This window comes from Leopardus geoffroyi, chromosome D4 (genome assembly GCF_018350155.1).
Source record: "Leopardus geoffroyi isolate Oge1 chromosome D4, O.geoffroyi_Oge1_pat1.0, whole genome shotgun sequence".
Lineage (NCBI taxonomy): Eukaryota > Metazoa > Chordata > Mammalia > Carnivora > Felidae > Leopardus > Leopardus geoffroyi.
Window position 1 is genome coordinate 56,181,460 of NC_059342.1, and position 13,193 is coordinate 56,194,652.

Genomic DNA, 13,193 nt, shown 5'->3' on the forward strand with positions numbered 1-13,193 from the left:
CATGTTCCCTCTTGCCACGGGTTCCGGGTACAGCTTTATCTCCATTTGATTTACTCCTTCTAGGGGCACCTGGGTGGCTCAGTCGGTTAAGTGTCCAACTTCGGCTCGGGTCATGATCTTGCAGTCCATGAGTTCGAGCCCCGTGTTGGGCCCTGTGCTGACAGCTCAGAGCCTGGAGCCTGCCTTGGATTCTGTGTCTCCCTCTCTCTCTCTCTGTCCCTACCCTGCTCATGCTCTGTCTCTCTCTGTCTCAACGATAAACAGACATTAAAAATATTTTTAAAAATACTCTTTCTATTCCTCTTTGCTGTTGTAGTACTTAGTCATTTTTAAGATGTCAGTTGAAACATTACTTCCTTAGGAAAGTGTTTCCTGGGCTCCTTGATTAGTTGTGATCCCCCACCTCCATTATTTAATTTCAAAGCATTGTATGTTTCTCCTTTGAGAACTTATCACAGTTAGAATTTTACATGCATTTGTAGGATTATTTGATTAATGTCTGTCACCCCCACTAGAGTGTAAGCTGCTTGAGAGTAGGGACTATGGATGTCTTTGCTATCATTGTTATCTCTAGTGCCTGAGTGCAATGTGGTGTATATATGGGGTATCTCTTGATTGGATGGGGGACTCCAAATGTGGGGTAAGATCGGGTAAAAGCCGGTGGTGTGAGAGGTGAAAGAATTCACCCACAGCAGAACAAATTGAATACACCTCAAGAGAGAAGTAGGCAGGCAGCGGAGAAGATGCTGTCTGCAAAGAGGAAATTCATGGGGGCTGTTCCTAAAGGGGAAGATGAGGAGGTATGGTGAGGTATGCAATCTTCCCTTTTTTTGGTAACTGTGCCTATCTGTAAGTAGCCCATTGGTTAGTTAGCACCTATGGATATTTTGAGGTGGGTTACTTGATGGTCCTGCCCTTTCTACATTCCATCACTTCAGCTGCTTTGCCTAAAAATGGCCTCTACGTGCACATGCTAACATTCAACAAATATTTGTTGAATAAATGGATAAATTAATGAATGAATGCATTTTGAAACTTCCAAGATTAAAAAAAGTCCCTTGTTTGTACATTCATTCCATCATGTAATAAGAATCATTCATTCTTAGTTAATAATTTCTTGGACTCAAGCATGACCTTTTCCGTGACTGGTCTCTTCCTACCATCGCTCATCTTTCAACTTTTCTCAGATGTTCTTCCTCTGTGCCCCCACAGGACATTTTATGGATAATTTATCACACTGTATTGTAATGATCTGTTTTCTTTTTTTTTTTTTTAAGACTTTTTTTTTTTAAACTAATCTCCATAGCCAACGTGGGGCTCGACTCATGCCCCTGAGATCAAGAGTCACAGGCTCTCCCAACTGAGCCAGCCAGGCTGATAATGATCTGTTTTCATATCTATTCTATTAGCTTGAGAGCTACTTGATGGCAGAGGATACCCTTAATTATCTCCAAATCCCTAGTGTTAGGGAAGGCACCTAGCATATTTTATACATTCCCTACATGTTGAATGACTGACAAAAGGCAAGTCAAATACATGTTTTACAAGTTCTCTAAGTATGTTCACAGTAGGTTTAACAATAGGTATAGGGAAGAGACTGTATGATGAGACTAGTGTAGCAACAATTTGCATCCAGAACCTTGAGAAATCCATTTACTTATTAAAATAACTTTTTTCTTTTTTTTAAGTTTTTTATTTATTTTTGAGAGAAATGGGAGAGGGGCGGGGAAAGAGGGAGGGAGAGAATCCCAAGCAGGCTCCATGCTGTCAGAGCTGAGCCTGATGAGGAGTTCCATCCCCCAAACCGTGAGATCATGACCTCAGCCAAAACCAAGAGTTGGACACTTAACTACCCAGTTGCCCCTAAAATAACTTTTTTTTTTTCAAATTAAAAAGTAATATATGCTCAAAGTAGAAAGTTGGAAAGCAAGGAAAGAAAAGAAAGACACGAAACCCAAAAGTTACATCTTGATGTATGATCTAGCTTTTTCTCAGTATGTTTTGCACCTGTATCTATATATCCTTACATATTGCTCTTTTTTAAAGTTTTTTTAAATTTTTTTAATACATTTATTTATTTTTGAGAGACAGAGAGAGACAGAGCATGAGCGGGGGAGGGGCAGAGAGAGAGAGGGAGACACAGAATCCGAAGCAGGCTCCAGGCTCCAGGCTCCAAGCTGTCAGCACAGAGCCCGACACGGAGCTTGAACTCACGAACCATGAGATCATGACCTGAGCCGAAGTCAGACGCTTAACCTACTGAGCCACCCAGGTGCCCCGAGTTTATTTTTGAGAGAGACAGAGACAGAATGAGCAGAAGGGTGGAGGGCAGAGAGAGAGGGAGAGAGAGAATCCCAAGTAGGCTCTGTGCTGTCAGCACATAGCCTGACGTAAGGCTTGAACACACGAAACCATGAGATCATGAGCTGAGCTGAAACCAGGAGTGGACACTTAACCAACTGAGCCACCCAGGTGCCCCATATACTGCTCTTTTTAAAGATAATTTCAAACTGACTATTTTATAGCTTTAAATAAAACCCCCAACAGTTCCAGTCTTCTTCACTCCCACCCCTCCAAGTCAGTCCTTGTAACCATTCCTTCACAGTGTGACATGCAGAAGGAGGCCCTTCAATAGGCAGAGGACCCAGGACCTGATCACCTTATACCTGGCTTGGTGTTTCCAGGAAGAATAAATAACAACAAAGTAGCATAAAATACTTTGGACAAATTGAGTTATGTTATACATGCTTAGTAACAGGAAATCCTCCTGTTTATTTGCATAGATTTCTTGGAACAAACAAAGCAGGTGTTGCCACAATTCCCTGTATGACTCTACCCTTAATGTGTTGGAGCTAATTAAGTATCCTTGCTAGCAAAGGGCTTGGGAGGAAAACATTTCTGTTAGGAGAAAGGATTTGGTATTTTAATTCACACAAACCATAATTAAAAAAAAACAGCAAGGAGAGACCTGGAGGACATAAGAACATGAATGGGGACAGATGGTAAGCACTCAATAACTGCTCTCTGATGATTCAAAGATGTTAGAGGTCTCTAAGGCATGTGAATGATAATTATTTCACCCACTGTGGAAGTACTTTTCAGATCCTGCGGCATAGATTACTAAAGGTAGAAGATGCTATAGAGAAAGTTCATCTCATTAAACTCATACCTTTACAGAAAACTAAAGCCAAAAAAGTCAAGTCATAGTCAGAGGGGATGAGTGAGGACTGGAACCCAGGACCTTTGCTCCAGATTATTTTCAATTCTGCTGCATTAAATATCTGGGTCCAGTTGAAGTTGCAAGTGGTTTTTATTTTAGCATTTCCTAGTATTCTCTTATTTTTTTCTTTTTTAAGAACCTGGATTATTTTATCCAGAGCATCAACTACTTTGAGAGCAGAAATTCTATTTCTATATTTTATGTATAATTTGGTGCACACTGGTAGATTTTGTGTTAAGAACATACAATTTCTAGTCATTCAGAAACTGATTATATAGTTTATAAATTACCCAGTTTCCTTGGCTTTTGACTCCTGCCTCCTGTTTCTTAAACAATCTTACTTTTATTTGTAACTTCAATAAGATGAAAAATGAAAGGAAGAGATGAAACTTTTCTGCTTATAAGATCAAGTAATTTTTTAAAAAATTAGGCTCCATACCCAACTTGAACTCACGACCCTGAGATCAAGAGCCGCAAGGCGCCCCTATAAGCTCAAGTAATTTATTTGGAAAAAGATGGGAAAAAATAGCTAATTAAAATATATATCTTATGGTGTCATTCTACTTCCTTCATGCGTTTTGTAAATGCCTAATTGCGAAATATAAGAATTTTAGAAGTATATTATGTACAAATTTTGTTGAAGAACTTTCTACCAGTTATATCTATTGACTCAAATGCAAGGCAATCTTAGCATAAAAACAAACATATAGGTATCAACTAATGATAGAAAAATAACACGGTTTACAAAGTGGAACAAAGATTTTCTTATCATTAGGCAATTACAGAATAACATTTTTGTTCTGATAACATCAATAACAGATGCCCAGAAAATATTTTTTTTAATTTTTTTTTAATGTTTATTTATTTTTTGAGACAGAGAGAGACAGAGCATGAATGGGGGAGGGGCAGAGAGAGAGGGAGACACAGAATCGGAAGCAGGCTCCAGGCTCTGAGCCATCAGCCCAGAGCCTGACGCGGGGCTTGAACTCACGAACCGTGAGATCGTGACCTGAGCTGAAGTCGGACGCTCAACCGACTGAGCCACCCAGGCGCCCCCAGAAAATATTTTTAAAACCATTATCAAGAGGAGCACGTGGGGAGGCTCACTCAGTTGAGTATCTGACTTCAGCTCAGTTCATGATCTTGTGGTTCATGAGTTTGAGCCCGCATGGGGGTCTCTGCTGTCAGCAGAGAGCCCGCTTCGGGTCCTCTGTCTCCCTCTCTCTTCCCCTCCCCTGCTTGCACTGTCTCTCTCAAAAATAAATAAACATTGAAAAAAAGAAATACAAAAAGAAATAAATGCAATAAATGTTTTTGCGATTTTCCTTGATTATGTATGTATATCTATATTCCTTCCATCTATGGGTGTGCTTATTTTTTTTAAATAAAATTGCAGATTTAATTTCTTCTATTGCTTTAACTTAACATAATGTTTTGAAAATGTCCCCATGTTATTTATATATCTTTTGAAAACATGATTTTTAAATGCTGAAAAATAATTCAATCAAAGAATATACCATAATTTATTAATTATTTCATTATTGTTAGATTTTAGTCTGTTATCAGGTAGTGTTCTCTAGAGAAAAAGACCAGAAGGAGGATATATATAAATCCTTCTGATATATACATATCAGAGAAATGATACATATACATATGTATCAGAGAGACAGAGATAGAGACAGAGAAAGAAAAAGAGGGAGAAATTTATTCCAAAGAATTAACTTACATGATTGTGGAGGCTGGCAAATGTAAAATCGGTAGGGCAGGCTGGAAATTCTCAGGCAAGAGCTGGTGTTGTGGTCTTGAGGCAGGATTTCTTCTTCCTCAGGAATACCTGATTTGCTCCTAAAGTCTTTTAACTGGTTGCATGAGGCCTACCCACATTATGAAGGATCATCTCCTTTACTTAAAGTCAACTGATTGTAGAAACAAAATTTTTTTCTACCTTAATTGAGATATAATTGACATAAAACACTGTGTAAGTTTAGGGTGTACACCATGATGATTTGATATACATATATATTGCAAAATAATTGTATGACATAATAGAAAATATATTTATTTGGTCTCTGTCCCTACTTCCTAGCACATACCTCCTGAAACCTTTGTAATTTCCTAGTGATAGGAGCACAAGGAATACCTTTTCTTCTAATATTTGGTCTTTGACTCTAGTTCTTAACAGTTTGTGAATCCTTTGGAATTTCCTAGATGATAGCAGTGTCTTTTTTCTTTCTAAGTAATCTCTACACCTAACTGTGGAACTTGAACTCATAACCCTGAGATTGAGAATCATATCCTCTCCTGACTGAGCCAGCCAAATGCCCCACAGTGTGTGTTTTTAAAAATTTTTTTAATGTTTATTTATTTTTTGAAAGAGAGAGCACAAGCAGGGAACAGGCAGAGAGAGAGGGAGATACCGAATCTGAAGCAGGCTCCAGGCTCTGAGCTGGCAGCACAGAGCCAGATGCGGGGCTTGAACCCATGAACCATGAGATCATGACCTGAGCTGAAGTCGGACACTTAACCGACTGAGCCACTCAGGCGCCCCTGTGTGTTTGGTTTTAATGAGGTGATTCTTGGTGGGCTCCTGGATGGTGACTGGTCACCAGAAAGACCAAGCCTTGATTAGAAGTGCTCCAAAGCAGTGAACAGGAGCCAGTCTCAGGGCTAGAAACTAGGGACTAAGGTGAGGAAGCTAAGGTGAGGAGCTGAAACAAGCTGCTGCCCTCTCCTGCCTGGGACTAGAGTTCTGTAACCCTACATAAGGAAGAATGGGAGCAATGAGAACAAAAAACAAAATGAAACAAAAGAGCAAAACTTCCCACTCCAAAATGAGTTTACAAGTAGATTTCCTAAACTCTTTAGTAGAACTCATTGTAGAAAAGTCAGATGCGGGGTGCCTGGGTGGCTCAGTCGGTTAAGCGTCCGACTTCAGCTCAGGTCATGATCTCGCAGTCTGTGAGTTCGAGCCCCGTGTCGGGCTCTGTGCTGACAGCTCAGAGCCTGGAGCCTGTTTCAGATTCTGTGTCTCCCTCTCTCTCTGACCCTCCCCCATTCATACTCTGTCAATCCCTGTCTCAAAAATAAATAAACGTTAACAAAAAAAATAAAAAAAAAAAAAGTCAGATGCTCAGATGCCCCCTCACCCAAAAGTCCATAATCAGAAGAATAATTCATTCCATATAAAGGAAAGTAAAACAACAAATTTTTAATGGGGTGGGGGGAAGGGACAGAGGGAAAGAGAGAGAATCCCAAGCAGGCTCCACACCATCAGGGCAGAGCCAGATGTGGGGCTTGAACTCAGAAACTGTGAGATCATGACCTGAACAAGATTAAGAGTCTGACGCTTAACTGACTGAGCCACCCAGGTGTCCTAGTTACTATGGTAGTTTTAACATATGTCCTCATGACGTATGTTTTTTATGATTTTTATGTATACCTGTTCTTATTTTATTTTTGCCTGTTTTCATTTCATAATGTTTTATTCTTTTTATACTTAATACAATTTCTTTTCTTCCTTTATTCCTTTGAGGATCTAATGCATACTTATGTTAAAGAAATCTTTTAAAGATTGTTCTTTTAGGGCACCTGAGTGGCTCAATCAGTTGAGCATCTGATTCTTGGTTTCTGCTTAGGTCATGATCCCAGCATCTCAGGATCAAGCCCAGTATCAGGCTCAGCGCTCAATGTGGAGCCTGCTTAAGATTCTCTCTCTCTCCCTCTGCCCCTGTCCCCACTCCTGCTCTCTCTCTCTCTCTCTCAAATTAAAAAAAAAAAAAAAAAAAAAAAAAAAAAGAACACACATTCTTTGATACTCTTCCTTCCAGGAGGTGGAGATTAATTTTCCTTTCCTTGAGTATAGGCTGGACTTAGTGACTCACTTCTGATGCATAGAATATGGAAAAGGAAAAATATAACTTTACAGTAGAGAAACCTGCAGTAACCACCTAAATTAAATGATCAAGGTTAACTTTAATAATATTAAGTCAGATTGACATTATATACTCCTCCATGTGATGTAATACAAAGGGCACTTCACCTCTGTGGCATTCTTCCCCAAAATCTGTAACTCTAGTTTAATAATGAGAAAACATCAGAAAAAATCTAAATTGAGGGACATTCGAGACATTCTACAACATATCTGCCCGATACTCTTCAAAAGTGCCAAGGTTGGTCACCTGGGTGTCTTAGTCGGTTGAACATCTGACTTTGGCTCAGGTTATGATCTCACGGTTCATGAGTTTGAGTCCCACATCAGGCGAACTCTAGCTCCAGTGGGATGAGCCCGGCTTCTCTTTCTCTCTCCCTCTTGCTCACTTGCGCCCTCTCTCTCTCGCTCAAAAAACAAAACAAAACAAAAATACACACAAAAACAAACAAAAAACCAAAAGTGCCAAGGTCATGAAAGACCAAGAAAGACTGAGAAACATAACATTAACAACTCAGGCAACAACCAGTGTTGGTGAGGATGCGGAGAAAGAGGATCTCTTTTGCATTGTTGGTGGGAATGCACGCTGGTGCAGCCACTCTGGAAAACAGTATGGAGGTTTCTCAAAAAGCTAAAAACAGAACTACCCTATGACCCAGCAATTGCACTACTAGGCATTAATCCAAGGGATACAGGTGTGCTGTTTCGAAGGGACACATGCACCCCCATGTTTAAAGCAGCACTAACAGCAATAGCCAAAGTAGGGAAAGAGCTCAAATGTCCATCGATGGATGAATGGATAAAGAAAATGTGGTATATATGTACAATGGAGTAGTACTCAGCAATCAAAAAGAATGAAACCTTGCCATTTGCAACTATGTGAATGGAACTGGAGGGTATTATGCTAAGTGAAATTAGTCAGAGAAAGACAAAAATCATATGACTTCACTCATATGAGGACTTTAAGAGACAAAACAGGTGAACATAAGGGAAGGGAAACAAATAATATAAAAACAAGGAGGGGGACAAAACAGAAGAGACTCATAAATATGGAGAACAAACTGAAGGTTGCTGGAGGAGTTGTGGGAGGGGGGTGAGCTAAATGGGTAAGGGCCATTAAGGAATCTACTGAAATCATTGCTTCACTATATACTAATTTGGATGTAAATTTTATTTTTTTTTAAATTTTTTTTAACGTTTATTTATTTTTGGGACAGAGAGAGACAGAGCATGAACGGGGGAGGGGCAGAGAGAGAGGGAGACACAGAATTGGAAACAGGCTCCAGGTTCCGAGCCATCAGCCCAGAGCCTGACGCGGGGCTCGAACTCACGGACCGCGAGATCGTGACCTGGCTGAAGTCGGACGCTTAACCGACTGCGCCACCCAGGCGCCCCGGATGTAAATTTTAAAAAATAAAAAATAAAGTTAAATTAAAAAAAAAGACTGAGAAACAGTCACAGATTGGAGGAGACTAAAGTGACTTGACAATTAGATGTCATGTGGTATTTTGGATTGGATTCTGAATATGAAAAGGACATTAGTGAAGAAAATGAGGCAACCTGAATAAAATTATTAGTATTGTATCAATGTTAGTTTCTGAGTTTTGATAAACATACTATAGTTATGTGAGATGTTAACCTTAAGGGAAACTAGGTGAAGAATACAGAGGAATTCTCTATATTATCTTTTTTCTTTTTAAGTTTATTTATTTTGAAAGAGAAAGAGAAAGAGAGAGAGAGTGTGTCAGGGGGAGAGAGAGAGAGAATCCCAAACAGGCTCTGCACTGTCAGCATGGAACCCAACGCAGGGCTTGAACTCATGAACTATGAGATCATGACCTGAGCCAAAATCAAGAGTTGGAAGCTTAACTGACTGAGCCACCCAGGCACCCCTCTGTATTACCTCCTAACTTATATAAATCTAAGATTATTGAAAAATGGAAAATTTGGGGTGCCTGGCTGGCTCAGTTGGTGGAGTGTGTGACTCTTGATCTTGGGGTTGTAAATTTAAGCCCCATGCTGGGTGTAGAAATTACTTAAAAATAAAAAAAAATCTTAAAAAAAATGAAAAATGGAAAGTTTAGGGACACCTGGATGACTCAGTCAGAATAACATGTGACTCTTGATCTCAGAATCATGAGTTTGATTGGGAGGAGTCCACATGGGGAGGAGAGATTACTAAAAAAATAAACTTAAAAAATTTTTTTAAATGGAAAATTTAAAAAATAAATAAACGAGTCAATTAGAAATTTGGAGAAAGATTTCCTAAAATGGAAAAGTATAGCTGTTGTAACTGGGTCCAAGTTCATTTTGCTTGCTGCATGACAGGCCTGTAAGTTGAAAAGCAAGACGTTAGGGTAAGGAAAACAACTTTACTTGGAAAACCAGCAAACTGAGAAGATGATGACTATTGTTCCAAAGGACCATCTCCCCTCAGCATGAAATTCAAGCCTCTTTTATGTTAGCAAAAGGGAGAAGTGGGGAGGGGGGTGTTGAAGTCAAAAGTTGTGATTGATGTCTGTAGACCTCTGAGAAAAGTCATGTAACTTCTTTTTTTTTTTTCCAATGTTTATTTTTGAGAGAGAGAGTACTCATGAGCAAGGGAGGGGCAGAGAGAGGGCGACAGAGGATCTGGAGTGGGCTCTGCACTGACAGCAGCAAGCCCAATGTAGGGCTTGAACCCATTAACCATGAAATCATGACCAGAGCCAAAGTCAGAAGCTCAATCAACTGAGTCACTCAGGTACTCTGTGAAAAGTCAGGTAAACTTCTTTGTCCTTGGTCAGTTGATCTTTGTATACAGGAATCTGGATACGTTATTCCTATAAATTTTAAATATAGCATAATCATTTCTGTATGTACTTCCTTATCTCTTTGGGTGAGGTAGGTTTTGGGTAAAAAACAGTTTTGGGAAATTTTAGCTGTAACACGTCTATGTGCAGGGCTAAGCAGAAGTTTCTAAACTATAGATCATAACAGCAAAGGAAATAGAAGCAATATGGAATTAGACATGCTAAGTTTCTATCTGTTATACTACCGGGGTGGAAAAATCTCAGTAAACAAGATACACACCATCTTTTTTTTCTTTAATTTTTTAAAATGTTTTTATTTATCTTTGAGACAGAGAGAGACAGAGCATGAGCAGGGTAGGGACAGAGAGAGAGGGAGACACAGAATCCAAAGCAGGCTCCAGGCTCTGAGCTGTCAGCACAGAGCCCGATGCGGGGCTCAAACTCACAGAGTGTGAGATCATGACCTGAGCCAAAGTCGGATGCCCAACCAACTGAGCCACCCAGGTGCCCCAAGATACACTATTTTTAAAAACATTTTTTTAAGTTTATTTATTTTTGAGAGAGGAAGAGATGAGTGTGCACTGGGAAGGGGCAGGGATAGAGGGAGACACAGAATCTGAAGCAGGCTCCAGGCTTTGAGCTGTCAGCACAGAGCCCAACACAGGGCTTGAACCCACGAACTGCAGATCATGACCTGAGCCAAAGTCAGAGGCTTAACCAACTGAGACACCCAGGTGCCCTTATCTACAAGATACACTATTATAAATGGACACAGTCAAAGAGAGAATTAATGAATTAGAAGATGGTTCTAAGGAATTTACCTAAAGAATAGCACAAAAATGTAAAGATTAAGTACAAGAAAAAGGCATAGAAGATAAGAGTGGCATCAGGGAAAATAGCTGAGAAGGGAATCCATCTCTCCTCAGAAACACTGAAAAAACTTGACCACAACTGTTTCAGCCTTACCAGAACTTTGGGAGATAGTCAAAAGTTTGCAGCAACTGAGTTAATGTTTAGCCAAGAGAAAGTCCACTGAAACTTAGTAGGAGATCTTTGTGGTATTTTAACTTACCCTAGCTCCACCCTACTCACTGATGTAGTGGCAGTATTTTTTTTTTTTTAGTTTATTTATTTATTTTGAAACAGAGAGAGAGTCGAGCAGAGGACAGGAAGAGAGAGGGAAGGAAAGAGAATCACAAGCAGGCTCCGAGCTGTCAGCTCAGAGCCTGATGCAGGGCTCGAACTCACAAACCATGAGATCATGACCTGAGCTGAAATCAGGAGATTGATGCTTAACTGAGGGAGCCACCCAGGTGCCCCTAGGTGTAGCAGCAGTCTTAAAGATGGCAGCCCATGGGGCTCCTGGGCAGCTCAGTCAGTTGAGTGTCCGACTTCCGCTCAGGTCATGATCTCATGGTTTCTGAGTTTGAGTCCTGCATCAGGCTCTGTGCTGACAGCTCAGATCCTGGAGCCTGCGTTGGATTCTGTGTGTCTCCTTCTCTCTCTGCTCTTCCCCTGCTGTCTCTCTCTCTCTCTCTCCTTCAAAAATAAATAAACATTAAAAAAAATTATTTTTCAAAAAGATGGCAGCCCATGTTCCTGCCATCTTTGTGTGGGTAGCTGCTTCTTTCAGAAGCAGAGTGGACCTTGTTCCAAAGGGATAGAATTTGTCTTTTTGAGCTCTCCGGGGTTTTCCTGAAGGATTGATGCAATGGGCTTCCCTTTGTTTTACTTAATTTGGAATTCTATGATGGCACAACAGAGGAGTTTTCCTAAAAGCATTGAAAGGCAAGTGAACAAGCTGTTGCTGCCTGGGCAGAAAATAACAGCTGGGTGAACAATAGACACACCAAAAGCCTGGGAACAAAGTCCAGGGAGTGAGAGTTTAGTGGGAGATAAGACAAGGGCTTTGAAAGGTTCCTGGGTATACTGGGGAATCTAGAAAGCCACACGCATGGGGAAAGAAGAACACATGCTAAGAGAACTGAGATGACCATAAGCTTTCACGTTTGGCTGATCTTTAGGCTCAGGGCAAGCAGGAAGTGGAAGTTAAGGCAGAGTTGTAAACAACCTGGCTAAGCCTGAAGGAAGGAGTGATCCAAACACAGGTTACTCCAAAGACCTGGAGATTCTTTTTCTAATCTACTCCTTTTTTTGTTTTTCCTCCCTCCCTTCTTTCCTTTCCTCTAGGCATTTAAGGAGATCTCTGTCAAATTATAATTTAAAAATGTGGTTATGTAGTGCTTGCTTCTGCAGCACCTGTACTAAAAGGGGAAGGATACAGAGAAGATTAACACAGCTCCTGCGCAAGGATGACACACGAACTTGTGGTGTTCCATATTTAAAACAACAAAGAAGAAAAAAAATGTGGTTACGTGGAAGAAAATCCTTGCTTTTAGGAAGTAGACACTGAAGAATTTAGGGGTTTCTAATTTTTCAACATGCTAAGATTTCCAGCTTACTCGCAAAATGTCCATAAAAGAGAAGAAGTTTCTCTTTTAGGCCCTATTGTGTGGTAGGTGTGGTGGTTGGCAGAGATCTGTTTTGGACCTCATCCTTGTCCTCAAGGAACTCATAGACTAGTAGGAGAACCCATCTAACTAAAATACCATAGAGTCTAAGGAATTATGGGAACTCAGTGGAACAAGAGGATCTGGAATGGCATATTTTTTATTTTATTAAGTAGGCTCCCCATTCAGCTCAGAGCCCAACATGGGGCTTGAACTCATGACCCTGAGATCAAGACCTGAGCTGAGGAGCGCCTGGGTGGCTCAGTCGGTTAAGCGTCTGACTTCAGTTCGGGTCATGATCTCACGGTCTGTGAGGTCGAGCCCCACGTCGGGCTCTGTGCTGATAGCTCAGAGCCTGGAGCCTGCTTCGGATTCTGTGTCTCCCTCTCTCTATGCCTCTCCCCTGCTCATGCTCTGTCTTTCTCTGTCTCAAAAATAAATAGAAACATTAAAAAAAAAAAAAGACCTGAGCTGAGATCAAGAGTTGGACACTTAACTGACTGAGCCACCCAGGTGCCCCTGGAAAGACTTCTTAAAAGAGGTCACATAAGCTAATTCTTGAAGGATGTGAAGAGTTTCAAGGGGGAACAATGGGTAGAAACTGGCTTTGATTGGAAGGGTAAAGGACAGTGATTGTTCCCCAATATGCCCATCTTTCAGTTGGTAATGGATTCCCCTAAGCTTAGTTGGGTGCTTGGCTGTCAGCTATACCATATTTTTTTAAAAAATCTTATTTTTAAGTA

The 13,193-nt window shown here is 40.5% G+C and overlaps 1 non-coding gene across 1 annotated transcript; it reads left to right on the top strand.

Annotated features, from left to right (window-relative positions):
* The first annotated feature begins 12,180 nt into the window (after positions 1–12,180).
* On the top strand, positions 12,181–12,285 carry LOC123593959. The gene has a single exon (XR_006710633.1). It is a non-coding gene; the product is annotated as a U6 spliceosomal RNA (small nuclear RNA).
* The last annotated feature ends 908 nt before the right edge of the window (positions 12,286–13,193 follow it).